The sequence below is a fragment of the Nicotiana tabacum genome, chromosome 19, assembly GCF_000715075.1.
Source record: "Nicotiana tabacum cultivar K326 chromosome 19, ASM71507v2, whole genome shotgun sequence".
NCBI lineage: Eukaryota > Viridiplantae > Streptophyta > Magnoliopsida > Solanales > Solanaceae > Nicotiana > Nicotiana tabacum.
The window spans coordinates 46897334-46915618 of record NC_134098.1 but is presented as its reverse complement, the minus strand read 5'-3'; positions in this window follow the sequence as shown (position 1 = coordinate 46915618).

Genomic DNA, 18285 nt, shown 5'->3' with positions numbered 1-18285 from the left:
TGCTAGGCAAGCCAAAACTATCAACAACAAAATTCAATTATTAAGTCTATTAGTCGATTCATAATATAAAGAGCAAAGCAGAATATGACATAACACAACATCAAGAGTACATGAATCTAAGGGTCTATACAGGACCACAACTATCTCATAAGCTCTCCCAAAACTTGAGTGTCACAACATAGTAATGAGCATCTAACAAGAGTATATGCATTCTCAGATGACTACAACGTTTGCCTAGAAATGGAATTACATAGACAACGATATAAAAGAGAAAGGAAAGGGGATTCCATTGCTGCAGATCGAATCAAATAAGTAGCTCACCATGCCTCAAAATAGCACTCCTACTCCGATGGGTGAATGCCACTAAAATAAGCTCAAAACCTGCACAAAAATATGAAGAAGTATAGTATGAGTACAAAATCACGGTACTCTATAAGTATCTAGTCTAGCCTCGCAGAAGTAGTGGCAAGAGGTCGATAGTGATACTTACTATCAACTCAATAATCATATGAATCACATACAACATATGGACAAAAGCATGATATCACCAATCAAGTCCACCAGTAGAAACATAGTAAAGCTGGTAGATAAACATATTTTATGAACATATGATAACACACAATATTAGATATCTCAAATCTTTCACAATCATGATTGAGTCAATCGATAGTCATATAAGTACATGAGCCACTACATGAGTCTAATTTACCAATGCATGCTCACAATCCAATACCAATTCTGACCACACAATTCCATATATCTTACACTTACCAAGTGTCAAAACTAAAAACAATCTGAGTATCTACGCTCATAGGGCCCAAACAAATATGGGTAATCACCTAACTCCGGAGGGACGTTAGCATATCCAAGTGCCATTGCAGCATGTAAACCGATCCACTAATAGTAATAATATCGTTGTGACATGTAACCTCATCCATACATATTACCGTTGCGGCATGTAACCCAATCCATGCAATAACATCAATAATCAATATCCACTCATAATGTCTGTTGGTGCCAAAATTCTCAACTTTTCACAATCTTCAACTCTCTAACTCTTAAATATATGTATAAGGCAATATAATTAAAGGCACCAGATCATAATAATAGAAATACGGATAAAAGCCCATATAGTTAAAAGATGGCTTTGGCTAATCATATCATTCAATTCATCTCCATATTTTAATAGATGGATTTCATATTCAACAATCTTTTCATAACATTTAACATGAATAGATTAAGCCATATAATCTTCAAATCATGAATGAATAAGAAAAGTATATGACTACGACTTAGCAAAGAAGCTCAATATGAAAAAATGATAATTTATGTCCAATTCAACAAGTCATAACCTTAAGCATTCTTCTAAGCCACGACTACAAATCACCATAGAACCATGAAACATGAATAACAAGTTCACATAGTCCAAATAAAGGTAAAATCATAATCCAAACTTTACCAGATATGGTCATAGCCTAGCTACGCATATACGATACGTGACTTCTAAATCGAGCAACACGGAGAAAATAGATTACCTATGGAGAGAATTCCCTCTTATAAGGATAGATAAGAGACATACCTCCACCCGGTTGTCTTCAATCTTCCAAAATAGCCTTCCCTCTGAAATCAACCTCCAAACGACTCGAATCCAGTCAATTACAACTCAATAATGTCAAACAAATCCATAGGAATCAATTAAAAATAATAAAGCTTCAATCTTTAATCAAATCCCTAAAAATTAACAAAAGTCAACCTAGGCCCACATGGCTAAAACCCGAGTCAAGGGGTAGATCCCAATTACCCATAACCAACGAATCTAAATATGTGATTGGATTCCAAAACTGAGTCCAATCAACTCTAAAGTCCCCAATGTATACTCTTTAAAATGTAGACAAAACCCCCAAATTTCTCTTTCAAATTACATAATCTAAGTATATAAATCCATGGGAAACAAGATACATAATCAAAATCAAGTTGAAATCACTTATCCTCAATGTAGTAGTGAGAATCCTTTCAAAAATCACCTCTTACCAAGCTCCAAAACTCAAAATAGTGAAAAATGGGTTAAAACTCGACTTAATACCCTCTTGTCAGGCATCTCGAATCTGCGGACCTAGTTTCACTTCTGTGACAAAACACTTGCATCTGTGAGATTCACTTAAACAGTCGACCTTCGTTTCACGCCCCAAACTCGGGGAGCGCGACCGACGCTCAACCAAGAGAACCCGGTCGAGCAAGCCTGTTAGATTTCCTTCTACCCAAACTCATCCATGGATAAAGAAGAGATGTACTCCATTTTTCAAACACTGAAAAGATTTTGTTTTTTTAACAACTTCCTTATCATTTCCATTAGCAACATCAATCATAATTTTTAAAATATTACGAGTTTATAGAATTAATGTAAAACATGATTTCCGAATACCAACATTTCTAGTTGAATTCCCAACATCAACCACAACCCACAACCTGTCTACGGAGCCTCTAAGTACAATAGAAGAGTAATATGGAAATGCCGGCAACAAGGCCCCAGCTATACCTCAAAACATTGTACATGAGAAGCAAAAGATACATGACCCCGGAATGAAGTGGGGCTCACCAAGTCAGCTGAAAAGAGTGTATTGCTATCACTGATCAATGCCGCCTGCTGAAGAACCACCTGCATCCATTAAAGATGCAGCGCCCCCGGCAAAAGGGACGTTAGTACTGTCGAATAGTACTAGTATGTATAGCTAAAAATCCTCTTTCAAAATAGAATGACCATATAAGAAAAGACAACACATAGAAATGGCAAGTCATAATCAACAATATCCAAATGTCAAGTTAAAACATAATAATTTTTAAAATACAAACTTCATATACCATTTTATTGGTTGGGAGATCATTAGCACTGATATACTACCGTCTTTGTTAGCACAGAGTTCGATCACGCCTGATCGGCCAGGCCATCTCCCCACGAACAATGTGGTTTGACAAGTGATGCAAAAGAAAATTATTACCAAGAGTAGTACCACCATGTGCGCAACATAGCGTCCGATCTCCACCCGATCAGCTAGGCCGCCTTCCCACATATACCATGTGGGTTGACTTTTCCAATCCACAATTGTTACCAGTTTCATCCCAATTAAGGGGAATAATATCATAATTTCTCCAATATTTCAATTTCATCCCAAATAATATCCCAATTACCACGTGTAGTTTCAGGTATGGGCCTTATGACCCACCCTTCCTCGGTTTTTCTAATGATGCTCCCAAAAATATTTTTTTTATTTGATTTGCACACAAAGGTAACATAACTACAATTGTACTCACCTCGACATCTTTCACATTGTATAAATTTTTATTAGTATTTTCAGTCACTCACAATAATAATATTTCCTTGGCTCATTTGGCCATTCACAAGATTCTTTATTCCTGGCACGGTGGCCGTATTTCATATTCCACACTTTTACCTCTTTCAATTTCAAAGGTCACCATCAAATATCAACATATGGAATATTTCAGCAATCAAATACCTCGAATTTATTAGTAATGGAAACTTTAAACACACAAGGTTCCTTCCCAAATAATGGGGCATACCGACCAGCAATACAAGCACATATAAAAATCATAAGCAATCAATACACCATTTATTCTTGCAATACTCCTTCCTAGAAATGACAATATACAATTTCAACACCTGAGTATGTAAGAACTTGAATCACACTGGATATATTTATAAAGCAAAGCATTGGTTAAAGCAGCCACTTATGGGCATGCATTGAGTACAAAAGCCTTTAGGTAATTCTATTTTCGAATTCGTTTTTAAACAATCGAGTCGAGACACATTCCATATATCTTTATCGCATTCTCTCAAATCATTTGCACTACTAGCCACAGTCATAACTTAAATTCTTGGCACGTTGGCCACAATCTATTTCTTCAATTCGCTTATTTCATTTTCAAGCACCATTAAAGATTAGCAACAACATGGCACTTCCATTCAAGACTTTAGGTACACATATAAGCAATTATGAGTCTTAGGCACATCGAGTTTTTCTCACCCAATTAGTATACTAGTTTTCATTTAAAATAGGACTCAAAGCCACAACATTTTAATACGTAAACCATACTTTGAACATCTATCTTTAGACATAAGGCTCCTTCGGAATGAACAAGTTTATATGGAATAACCCGGAATATAGAAGTTAGAATCTTGAGCCAATCATACTTGATCTTCCTTACACTCTAAAATGTTCCGAAAATTTTAGCAACTTCAATATATTTTGAAAATGTAACAAATTGAATCAAAATTATGAAAACGGTCATGATTCTAGATCATTTGAACATATTATCAAACGCTAGGTGTGCATCAATGTTTTAAGGCCCTTTTGTGGAAGATTCCATAATTCCCCAACCCATTCTCTATCATTTTTAGCTCACAATATTCCTACATACTACAAGGACACACACATGCAAGGTAAGCACTCCCATCCCCATGAATTGCCTCACTAATGGCCCATTCTAGTTACATTTCGAAATTAAGAGTTTGGTGATAGAACCTTACCTCTTAAGATGAAGACCTAGGGTGCTTCTCTTGATAATGTTCAAGGGTTTATGCAAGAATTTAAGAGTAACTTGATGAAGATCACTTCTCCCTCTAGGACCCTCTCTCTCACTCTAAAAATATCAGAAAATATGATCACAATGATCTATGGGATGTGTTTTAACGGAATAGGGTCGGGTTTATAAACCCCAAAATGAAGTTTCGGAACAGGTTTTACGATCCTATATCCGACCGCACAGTGGTTGTGCGGTCCGCGAAATGACCGGGAAAATGGGTGCCAAAGCTCGAAAGAAACTGACTTGGTATGCGGTTATTATGCAGCCCGCAGATCTGTTCTGCGGTCGCATAATGCACCGCATAATGGTTCTACGATCGCATAGTGCACCGCAGAACGTCCCTCCGAAAAATACCAATGCGGGATATGCGATACTAATGCGGCCTGCAAAACGGTTATGCGGTCGCATAATGGCCGTGAAATTAGGCGTCAAAGATGCCCCAGAAATCTGCCCCCCTCTGCGACCAGTTTGCGGTCCGCAGAGTGGTTCTGCGGCCGCAGAATGGGCCGCAGAAATGCGTACTTCTGTCCAACATTTTCCTTCAACTCCCAGCGCATTGTTTAATCCAAAAGTCTGAACCAGGATTTTTTAGGAAAACTTTTACAGGGCCTTACACTTCGCACCTATGACGCACCTACTGTATCTACGGACTCGCAGGTGTGACCCGATTCCTTACTCCTATGACATTGCATCTGTGAGATTGCATCTGGAATACTTGTTGTAGTAGTTGCGACCACTGTTAACCATTTAGATCCTCACAAAAATGCAAAATCCATTGTAGGTGCACCCTTCGCACTTGGGCACAAAATCTTGCAGGTGCGACTCACCAGATACGAGAACATTGCTAACACATCCAGAATGGTCCATAACTATTTCGAAACACACCCGAGCCTCTAGGCCCAATCTAACCATACCAACAAACCCTAGTACCTTATCTAAACTTATTCACATATTCAAAACACCCTAGTACTTTTCCAACATCGCCAAGGGAGACCACTAGGTGATTATGCTAGACCGGTCTACAATCAAGGCTTATCGAGTGTGAGACCACCTCCAGTTGCAGCCAACAATTTTGAATTGAAGCAAGGGTTGCTAAAAACCCTCCAAAATAGTTGTGTCTTCAGAGAAAAGATAAACGAAGTTCCAAACAATCATCTGATGGACTTCGAGGAGATAATGAACACCTTTTAATACAATGGTGTGTCACAAGATGCAGTTTACCTAAGGGCATTGCCCTTCACACTTAAAGATGATGCAAAGCACTGGCTTCAAAGCTTGCCCCAAGGATCGATTAGAACATGGGAGGAGATGACCAGAAACTTTCTTGCTAAATATTTCTCCTTAGCTAAAACGGGCAAGTTTAGAAGAGAAATCCATAACTTATTTTAGAATGAGAATGAAACTGTGTTTGAAACTTGGGAGAGGTTTAAGGAGATAGTGCGAAAGTGTCAACATTGCGGAATTGAACTTTGGATGCAACTCCAGGACATTTGGGATGGATTGACACCAACCTCACAGAGAACATTGAGTAATGCAGCTGGAGGCCCGTTGATGAAAAATACTCTAGAGGAGATAGTCACTATTCTTGATGAGTTGTCTGAAGATGCAAATCAGTGGCCCTCTGAAATTGATGAAATAAAAAGATCAAGTAGTGTTCACCAAGTTGATGCCAACATATCTGTGCAAGTACAGCTTGATGCCATGGAAAGAGAAATGAGGAAGCTGACCTTAGCTTCGATAGATAATGAACCTCACGCAGCTTGTGATATATGTGGAAGAGGACACCATACTCATGAGTGTCAAGCCTCAACTGAGGAAGTAAATGCTGTGGGGAATTATAACTTCAATGCAATGGGTCAGAAGCACCACGATTGTTCATGGAGTTCACCTGGGGGTACTGCAAGTGTATGGAAACAAAACAACTCCAGATTCCAGGGACAAGGAGCTCCAGGCTTCCAAAATCAACAAAGGCAGCGGTTTCAACCCCAACAATCCAATCAGCCTGGGCTAGAATATCTGATGAAGTCCTTTATTTTCAAGACAGATGAGAGGTTAGATGCTCATGGTGCAGCTATCAAGGAACTTGGCGCATGGATGAGAAACATGGAGAAACAAGTGGAAAAAATTGTCACCATATTGTCTGAAAGGATCCCAAGTATTTTGCCAGCTGATACTGAGGGAAACCCCAAGAAAACGGTAAATGCTGCAACTCTGAGAAGCGGGCAAGTGTTGAAAGATCCTGCCTCTATCCAAAAAGAGGTGGTACGTGAAAAAGAAAGTAAGGAGCAGCTCAAAAATGAAGTTGATAAGAAGAAGAACGGCAAGAAAGGAACTGAGAAAAAGAAGAAGGAAGAGAATTCAAGAAGGGATGAATCTGAAGAGAGAAAACACATGCCTGCTTTACCTTTTCCCCAAAAGTTGTATAGAGAAAATCTGGATAAGCAGTTTGAGAGATTTCTAGATATGCTGAGATAGGTTAATGTAAATTTCCCATTCACAGAAGTTCTCTCACAAATTCCAGCTTATGCCAAATTCTTGAAGGAGATCCTTACAAAGAAGAGGAAGATAGAAGAGATCTCAGTGGTCAAGCTCACAGAGCATTGCAGCGCAATCTTTCAAAACAAACTCCCACAAAAATGTGGAGATCCATTGAGTTTTACTATACCTTGCTTGTTAGGCACTCTTAGTTTTGACAAATCTTTATGTGATTCGAGTGCCTCAATTAATTTAATACCTTTGTCTATTTACAGGAAGTTGGAGAATGAGATTGGAGAGATAAAGTCTGCACCAATATCTTTGCAGCTGGCAGAACAAATAACTATCATACCTAAGGGGATAGTGGAGGATGTCTTAGTTCGGGTAGATAAGATTGTTTTTTGTGTAGATTTTATAGTAGTGAATATGGAGAAGAGTAAGGAGGTCCCTCTCATCTTAGGAAGACCATTCTTAGCAACGGGCAGAGAAATCTTAGACATACACGAGAGAAGACTCATGATTAGAGTGGGTGAGGAGACTGTCACTTTTGATATTAATGTAGAAACGGGGGTGAAGAAAGAAAAGCCAACTGCAAGTGTTGAGTGAAAACTGAAGAGCTCGAAAGAAAAGGCTGCAACGAGTGGAAAGGATAAGTGTGGGGTATACCCCAAGAAGTCTAAGAATAAGCTATCCTCATGGATGTTTGCATTGGTTCGGGCGCGTGGAATGGAGCCCGACTTCGACTCAGACCCCGATTGAAAATTCAGAGAAATTTCCTTTACCTTATGCTTTTTAATTGTGTACCATGGGGACATGCCAAAACTTAAAGTGTGGGGTGGAGAAAATTGTATGTTGTATGTATCTTTGTTAGTAATTTAGTTTTGTTGTTTTAGTAGTTAGAGATAAGAAAAATGAGAAAAACCATAAAAATTTAAAATTTCCGACTTTTCCCGACGATAGATATCATTCGACGGGATTCTTAAGGGATTAAAGTCGAAAGAAAAAGACAAAAAGATTTTATTTTGTTAGGTAGTGTAATAACTTCCCCTTGGTTTTTCTTTGGTCCGCGGTTCTTTTCCAAGGGTTTTGTTCGAACCAGGTGTAGTTATATTTTTGTTTTTAGAAGTAGGAAATATTGTTCTATGGTTTGAATTGGGAACAATGTCTCTTGACTTTATTATGCATTGGGAATAGTGAGTTCTTTAGTTGTGATGCTCAGGCTCAGTTTTTGACTCTTGTATAAGTACCTTAAATTGTATGATCTTAACTTTCCTTAACTGCTTTGACTAGAGTGTCTTGATGATCCAATATTGAGTGAGTTATGTGCCATGTGGGTGTGAGGTTTTGCGTATTCTGTGAATTGCATTTGATGTCTAGCACTTTCCACGTGTGTTTGCAAAGTGAAATAGTAGTTTTGTTTAGTCTAGGAAGTGATATATGAATTCCTTTGTTGAGCCAGTTATATGCTTTTACCCACCTAATTATTATGTATCTTAGTTAACCCCTTTGAGCCTGTAATCCTATATCTTTAGCAAACACATTACAAGCCTTACCCATTTGTATGAATTGATCATCTATTTGAACCTTGTACCTCTCATGAGCACTTGAATTTGTTATGAACTTTGTAAAAGTTGAAGTGTGGGGTGATTGGTTTGGCTTTGGATTAGAACTAATGAAATAAGGAGAAAGGTGCACTATTTTAACAAAATGACAGCCACTTGAATTGAAAAAGAAAGAAAAAACAATAGTTGTATTGTTGTGAAAAATATTCATTGAGAAGTGGTAGCTTTAAATGTAATTATTCTTAAAGAAGTATATTGATAGGAAGGTGTAGTCATGTTTTGACATAAGTATGGGGTTTTGAATGTTAAATTGTATGTATTAAAGTGCTTAGGGAGGTGTAGTCACTCTTATATCTAAATATATCCTACTTGTCCCGCAGCCTACATTACAACCAGTTAAATTCCTAGTTGATCCTTGACTGAATGAACTCAATTAGTAGAGTAGTACACTACGGGCAAGCCTATGGTGCATCTTTTGTGGCATATGAATGTTATTTCTGAGAGTGAGTGAATTTTTTCTATATTGAGTTCCTGATTGTTGTTAAATTTGTTGGTGTGTGGAACTACTCTCTATTGTGGTAAGGGCACTTGATTCATGAAGGAAAGGTAATGTCATTGACCTCTGTGTTAGAGTAAGTGAGAGGGTTATAAATAATGCGTGGTGCTTTCGAGTCAAATCATGAGGCTAGGATGTTACGGTGTTGTGCTTAAGATATTTTAATTATTATTGGTGTGATGAGTTATGAGAGTTGTTTAAAAAGGTCGTGTCTATATAAAGTGTGGTTTGATTGCTCGAGAACGAGCAATGGTTTCAGTGTGGGATGTTGATGGTAGGCTATAATTGCATGTTTTAGTCGCTTATTGCACTCTAATTTACTGCACTTTAATAGAGTTTGACCTTTAATCACTAGTGTTTCACACTAATTGTGTATTTTATGCCTTGTAGGAAGAATCCGAGCTATATAAATGTTATGGAGCTAATTCTAGTGATTTGGAGCTTTGAAGTCTGAGTAAAATCCCAAGGGATTAAGCCGAGATCACGTTCGGTGGTCAAGGACTGAGCCTGGCTATCAAAAAGCGAGCAAAAATGATTTACTCTGAGAAACTTTCACAGCCGCGGCGCGTGGAGCGGCACGTGGGGTGCCGTAGCTGCACATTTTTCTGCTCCTGTCAAATTAAAAGCTCTCTGAATTTCCCCACAATTGCCATGTCTGGCGCTTCGCCCCATGTGGCGTGCCTGTGTACTTTTTACAGAGTATTTTCAAAATTCACGTAGGAAAAGGTGTTTTCGTCCGGGCCAGACCCTACTTAGTATAAATACATGCAAAACGTTATTTTGGGACTTTTTGACACATCTTAGACCGGAGGAAGCCAAGGAGGAGGTGGAGAAGCAAAAGCTCAAGGATTTCATCATTCAATCCTCACTCAAGACAAGAGTTTGGATTGGAATTAAAAAGTATTATCATAGTTTATAGCATGGTTACTATCCAAGATGATCAACAATTGAGAATTATGTGATTCAAAACTAAAATTAACTAAGAATTTAAAGCTAATTGACGAATGACAATCGAAACAAAAGTAAGCAAAGAAGATGTCAATGGGAGAAAATAGGGGTTGATTGGATAGGTGCAAGATAATTGTCTGGGATTTAACTCTAGTTAATTCACTTCTAATTTTCAAGTGAGTCTCTCGAATTAACTCAATTATTAGTTAAAACGTTTAATAGAAACTCCTCTCTCGATTAAGTCTCAATCTCACAATGTGAACCAATTACTACGAAGTCTCCTAAAGACAAGAATTCGTAGAGGATTGGTCTTTAGGAGAACCTCTCTCGATTATCCTCCTAACTAGGTCTAAACAATAATTCAACTAGCCTCTTTCAATTACTAAGAAGAATTAATGAATTCAACCAACAAGATAATGCAAAGATATCACAAGTATGCCTCTCTCGATTACATGAACATGTGAATATATATGCAACAATTAAAACACCCAAAATGATTCAGTGCATAAAAACTAGAGTTATAATCCACAAACAATATCAAAATACCAAATCTATCAAACCCTAAAGAGAACAACTCCATAGATATGGAGTAATTCATCACAAATATAAAGAAAAACATAAAGCTATACAAACTCTTGTCTTGAGTGAGGATTGAATGATGAATGCCTTGTGCTTTTGCTTCTCCACCTTCTCTCTAGCCTCCTTAGGTCTTAGATGTGTCAAAAGGTCCCAAAAATAATGTTTTTCCATGTATTTATACTAAGTAAGGTCTGGCCCGGACGAAAACACCTTTTCCTATTCCAATTTGGAAAATACTCTGTAAAATATACACAGGAGCGCCGCATGGGGCTACTCGCCAGACGGGGAGGTTGTGGGGATATCCAGAAAGCTTTTAATTTGACAAGAGCAGAAAAATGTGCAGCCACGGTGCCCCACACTCCGCGGTTGTGGAAGTTTCGCAGACTAAATCTTTTTCGCTCGCTTTTTGATATCCAGGCTCGGTCCTTGACCCCCGAACGCGATCCTGGCTTAATCCCTTGGGCTTTTACTCAGACTTCAAAGCTCTAAATCACTCGAATTAGCTCCATAACATTTGCATAGCTCGGAATCCTCCTACAAGGCATAAAATACACAATTAGTGCGAAACACTAGCGATTAAAGCTCAAACTCTATTAAAGTGCAGTAAATTATAGTGCAATAAGCGACTAAAACACACAATTATAGCCTACCATCAACCGGCTAAACCACATCTGGTACCTGCTCCCAAGAAGGAGCAACTCATGGCTCCATAGGTGCTGCTCTAGCTGATGTACGAGCTACACCTCGGCCTCTACTGCGGCCTCTGCCTCTCGCGAAACTCGCTAGTTGTACTGGTGGTCGTCCTCCCGATCCAGTCGCACGTATCCTCACCATCTCTGAGAGAATAGAATAATAGAAGTTTAGTTTCCGAAATCAACAAATCAGCACGACAAGAATAAAAGAAAGTAAAGTTTCCTAATGGTACGGTAGCCTCTCGAAGATAAGTATAGACGTCTCTATACCGATCTGCAGGACTCTGCTAAACTTGCTCATGACTTGTGAGACCCAAGTAACCTAGTGCTCTGATACCAAGTTGTCCCGACCCAAATCTCAACATGTCGTGATGGTGCCTATCACACTACTAGGCAAGCCGACAATAACAAAATAACTACTCATTTTAAATTAAAAGCATGATGTAATAAGTTTAACAACCGGTAAGAACAACTACAACTAAACTTCAAAATTCCAAAAATCTGGGTATCACCGAGTACATGAGGTATAAGTGTCAATACAATCTAAATCTCTAATACTGCAAAGAAGGAGAGCCGAGGTCTGTAGGCGTCATAGTAGCTACCTCAAAAGTCTCCAAGAAAATACTGCACCAAATCTAGCAACCACCGGGTCTAGATGTACCTGGATCTGCACACGAAGTACAGAGTATAGTATAAGTACAACCGACCCAATATACTTAATAAGTAACAGGACTAACCTTGGGCTGAAAGTATTGACGAGCTCGGAAAGGTACAACCTGAATCCAGATAATGGCAGTACAAATATATCAAGGAAATGACAGTAACAACTCAGAGAAATCCCATAATCAATTTGCACACAGTACAAAAATGTAGACATGCTTTCAAGTTTAACAATTTAAGCTCAATACTGATACAATATGCCAAGTATAACTAGCCCGAGGAATGTTACATCTCTATGTCTATATGTCAAATATGCATGTCACATGTAATGCATCACAGTGATAGACTCATGTACTCACACTCTCAGAGTACTCAATCTCACTGTCTCACACTCCCACTCATCAGTCTTAGTCACTCAGAACGCTTAATCACTCAACACACTCAATCAATCAGCATTGTACAGTACCTGCGCTCACTTCTGGTATGTTAGACTCCGGAGGAGCGAATCCTGCCCAAGTGCTACTCTAAAGCCAATATGGCATGTTGCGGCGTGCAACCCGATCCCATAATAATAGATAAAGCCTATAAGGCCTACTGCGACATGCAGCCTGTTCCATAATAATAATATATATTAATCCAATAAGGCCTACTATGGCATGCAACACGATCCACAACATCACTCACAACACATCTCTTAGGCCCCTACTCAGTCATCAATCTCTCAGTATCACGGGCTAGCATATCTCGTGTCACTCAGCCCCAACAATGATAGTGTGATGTAACAATGAATGATAACAGAGACTGAGATATGATATGCAAATAAATGAATATGACTGAGTACAAAATGGCAACTTAAGTAATTAACTCAACTGTAGTAATGACCTCAGTGGGTCCCAACATAATAAGCACATAACCTAAATAGGATCTCTAACATGAATCATAGCTCAATTACTCTAACACGTAGGAGTTACATGGATAGAAAAAGATTAGGTAACTACACATTACCACAGAATCAACCGATTCATAAACACCACGGTGCACGCCCACACGCTCGTCACCTAGCATGGGCGTCACCTCAACACCAACCATATAACATGTAATCCAGGGATTCATACCCTCAGTACCAAGTTTAGAAGTATTACTTACCTCAAAGTGCGCAACTCAATGCTCCAACAAACCCTTGCCTCGCGAATCGGCCTTCGAATGACTCGAATCTAGCCACAAACAACTTAATATAATCAATACAAGCTATAGGAATCGATCTCATATGATAAAGCTAAGTTATTTAACCAAAATCAAAAAGTCAACCCAAAAGGTCAACCACGGGCCCATGCCTCGAAACTTAACAAAGTTTATAAAATCCGAACATCCATTCAATAACGAGTCCAACCATACCAAAATCATCTAATTCCGACCACAAATCTACCCTCAAACTCTTAAATTTTACTCTCCAATAAATGGTTCAAAAATTCCCAAATTCTAACTTAGATTCATGATACATAGGTGAAATAATCAATGGGTATTCAAAATACATGGACAGAGTTTATCAAAAATCACTTACCTCTTCAATCTAGGTGAAAACCTCTCCAAATATCACCTCAATCCGAGCTCCCATAGTCAAAAGATGAAGAAAGTACTCTAACCCTAGTTTATATGTATTCTTCCAGGCATCTCGACCTGTGGTTCACTTAACCGCTTTTGTGGTCCCCTGGGTGCGGCCACAATCCCGCTTCTGCGGTTTACCTAGAGGCCCCCCACTTTTGCTTTCGTGGACCAGACCCCGCTCCTGCAGAGGCGCACCTGCGCCCAACACTCTGCTTCTGTAGAAAGCTCCTGCCCTTTGCCTAATCGCATCTGCGACCACCATCCCGAATGTGCGAGCCCGCAGGTGCGGAAACCCCCTCGCACCTGCACACCTCCCCAAACTAACTCAAAGCCACTTCTGCGACCCCTTGGCCACTTATGTGGCTCCGCACCTATGGTCCAATTCACGCAGGTTCGGTGGCACCAGAACTGATCACACCAGCAATTACAGAAGTCCAAAATTCAATTCGATTTCAATCTGAATCACACTCGAGGCCCTCGAGACCTCATCCAAACAAACGAACCCATCCTAAAACATCATACGAACTTAGTCGAGGCTTCAAGTCACATCAAATAATATCAAAAACACGAATTGCGCCCCAATTCAAGCCAATTGAAACTAACGGATTACCAACTTCTACAATCAATGTCGAAACCTATGAAACCAACTTCGATTGACCTCAAATTTTGCACATAAGTCATAAATGACACAACGGACCTATTCCAACTTTTGGAACCAAAATCCGAATCTGGTATCGACAAAGTCAAATCTCGATCAAACTTCTCAACTCTCCAACCTCAAATTTTCTAACTTTTGCCAATTCAAGCCAAAACTACCTACGGACCTCCAAATCGATATCCCGACACACTCTTAAGTCCAAAATCACCATACGGAGCTATTGAAACCATTAAAACTCTATTCAGGAGTTGTTTACACATAAGTCAATATCCGGTCAACTCTTTCGACTTAGGCTTCAAATGTTGGGACTAAGTGTCCCAATTCATTCCGAAATATCCCCGGAACCAAATCAACTACCCCGGCAAGTCACATAATCAAAAATGAACATGAAATAAGTAATAAATGAGGGAACGGGGCTAGAATACACAAAATGACTGGTCTGATCATTACAGCCATGTATGGTACTTTTGCATTCAAAATGATATCGTCCGGATTATGCAATGCACCAATCACATTTTAGAGGTGAATGATGGTTATTTTTAATGATATAGTGAAAATATTTATAAATGTATTCATGGATGACTTTTTGGTATTTGGGTCAATGATGACTGCCTGAGGAAATTAACTATGGTACTAGTATGGTGTGAAGAAATCAAATTAAGAAAAATATCATTTTATAGTGCATGAGGACATTGTTTTGGGTCATCGAGTTTCAAAATAAGGGATAGAAGTAGACAAGATGAAGGTGGAGGTAGTTGAGAGACTTCCACCTCCCACCTCTATGAAAGGTGTTCATATATTTCTAGAACATACATGTTTTTATATATATTTTATTAAAGATTTTTCCAAAATTTCTACTCTATTGTGCAAGTTGCTGGAAAGAGATTTGGCGTTCAATTTTGACGAGGCTTGTCCCAAAGCATTCAAAGTGCTGAAAAGCGATTGGTGGTTGCACCAATAATCATAGCATCAGATTGATCCTTATCGTTTGAGCTAATGTATGATGCAAATAGTCTTGTTAGAGCAGTGGTGGACCAAAAAAAGGATAAAGTAATTCACTCCATATATTATGAAGCAAGTAATACCTTTCACGATGCACAAATGAACTACACGACCACAGAAAAGGAGTTATTGGCAATTGTTTAGGAGTTTGATAAAATTCGAGCCTATTTATTAGGAATTAACATTATAGTCCATATTGATCATGCAAAAAATAGGTATTTATTTTCAAAGAAAGAATCTAAATCTAGATTAATAAGATGGGTATTATTGTTGCAAGAATTTGACCTGAAGAACAAGATCAAAATGGCACAGAAATTCAAGTGGCAAATAACCTGTCGAGGTTGGAGAACCATGAGCACATGAAAGAAGGGTAGAAAGTTAATGAAATATTCCCAGATGAGAAAAAAATTTCCATCACACATGATCCATCTCCATAGTATGCAAATTATGTGAACTTTATAGTGAGCGGAGTACTCCATCCTAAGATGCCTTCTAAGGAAAAGAAGCGATTCCTACTTAATATGAACTTCTACTTTTGGGATGAACTCTTCTTTTATAGAAAGTATGCCGATCAACTGATAAGGAGATGCATTTTGGAAAAAAGAGGTGGAATAAATTATGTTTGGCTGCCATGCCTCACCCTATGGTGGCCATCATGGAGGAGATAGAATGGATACTAAAGAGTTGCATTCAAAGTTTTATTGGCCAACTTTATTTGCGTACAATTAGCCAGCCTTGCGGCGGCAAAAGGATTAGACATCCCCCCATGCTATGGTTCCCTACAGTCCAAACCCGGTGCCGCTTTAGGTTAGGGAGCTGGACGATAATAGCTCCTCCACATCCCAAAGCGCGCTGCCCTCCTAGGCGCGCAAAACTAAGTAATCCAAGCCAACCCACATTACTGACTAACGGTGGATAATCATATTTCTTAGAGGTACTAAATACAACTCCATGAATGAGCAAAATGAAGGTTGCATTAATGATAAAGATCTCTGGGGAAACCGCTAAAAAAAGATTGAATATGTGGGAAGATCAGAACGAATTCTGCTTTCATTTCCCCAGTATGAAGCACTGAGTTACTTACGTTACGGTCTTCAGCAGGCAGGCTGCACTCTAGGCGGCTAGGAAGGCTTGCTAGACTCATCCCGATCACAAAGAGAGGTTCACTATGATGGGGGTACTTTTTTTCCCTTAAGGAAAAAATGAAATGCATAGGGGCATTCGTGAAGAAGTGTGATTAGTGTCAAAGGACATGGACAATTACAAAGAGGCATGAGATGCCACTGTCAAATATTCTGGAAGTTAAGATTTTTTATATTAAAGGTATCAATTCCATGGAACCATTTCCATTGTCTCGAGGGAATGAATATATTCTGCTAGCGGCGAATAATTATCAAAGTGAGAAGAAGAGGTTGCCTTGCGTGCTAATAATGAAAAGGTGGTGGCCAAATTTGTGAGAAGGAACATATTTTCAAGGTTCAGAACTCCACGAGCTTTAATCAATGGCAAAGGGATCCACTTTTCTAACATGTTGTTGTATAACCTTTTATCAAAATATAGGGCCCGCCATGCAATTGCATAACACCCGCAGATGAGTGGACAAGTTCAAGTGTCGAACAAAGAAGTGAAACAAATTTTGGAGAAAACTATGAGCACGAACAAAATAGATTGGGCTGCGAAACTAGATGACGCTCTGTGGACATAAAACATTTCTTACAAATTTCCAATTGATACTTCATTGTACATGTTTATCTAGAGGATAACGTTTCACTTATCTGTTGACCTAGGCACAAAGCCCACTGAGCAGTCAAAAAGTTAAATATGAATATTGAAGCAACGCATGAAAAAGGATGTTATAAATGAATGAGCTAGACAATTTCAAGTTGCACGCATATGAGAATGTCAAGATCTAAATGGAGTATACTAAAAGATGGCATGACCTAAACATCATAGGGATCATACAACCTAAGAATATCTTACAGGAGATAACCCACCTGCTAGCCTCAAACTAGTATCTCACTATGCCCTATCATGGTCACAACAACTATGCAATCGCTAAATCTTCCAGAGTCTAAACTCGTCAAATAGATATAAGAATATACTTTATTCCACATACAACTGAAAGATCCCCTAACGCACTCATAATCCAAGACTATATAGCACATCAAGACAGAAACCAAGCATCAATAGTCATTTCACATCCCAGGAAAAACTCTTCTCATCACATCCAAACCATCTAAGCACATTCCGCAGTCACACAATACTCATCACATAGCTATCCGACCACTCATTGAGCCATCAATCCCACTCCTAGGGACACTACCGGACATATAAGTCTAAAAGCACATACTCCCACAATTGAAAACACTGAGCCCAAGCTGTGGTCTGAATCCGGCCTACCTCCACAACACATAGAACACATCTCCCACCTCATCCATGACATCACAAGTCGTCGATGCATAGGTGATACCAGATGCTCAACATAAGACATGAGTGGATTGAAGAAAATCATGATATTCGCTTTAAGCTGAATCATTGCCACACAATAAAGAAGAATAAGATGGGAAGTTTCCTAGATGCCCTAAAGCCTCTCGAAGATAAGTATGAACGTCATCATACCAATCTTCAAGGCTCTACTAGACACTTGCTCATGACTCATAGAACCTATGAACCTAGGGCTCTGATACTAACCTGTCACGACCCAAAGTTTACCTAGTCCTGATGACCTAACCAACCCGCTAGGTAAGCCAAATAACAGTCCATACAACTCAAATAAGAATAATAAGAATCAACAAGTGAAATAACTAAATTCCATACAATAACCCAAGAATTAGTAGTACAAGTCATGAGCCACTAAGACTTAGATATACAAAGTTGGTATGAAATTAATTCAACATCTATTTGGAAAGTATATAAATAGAATTCGAATCTAGAACTACCAAGGAGAAG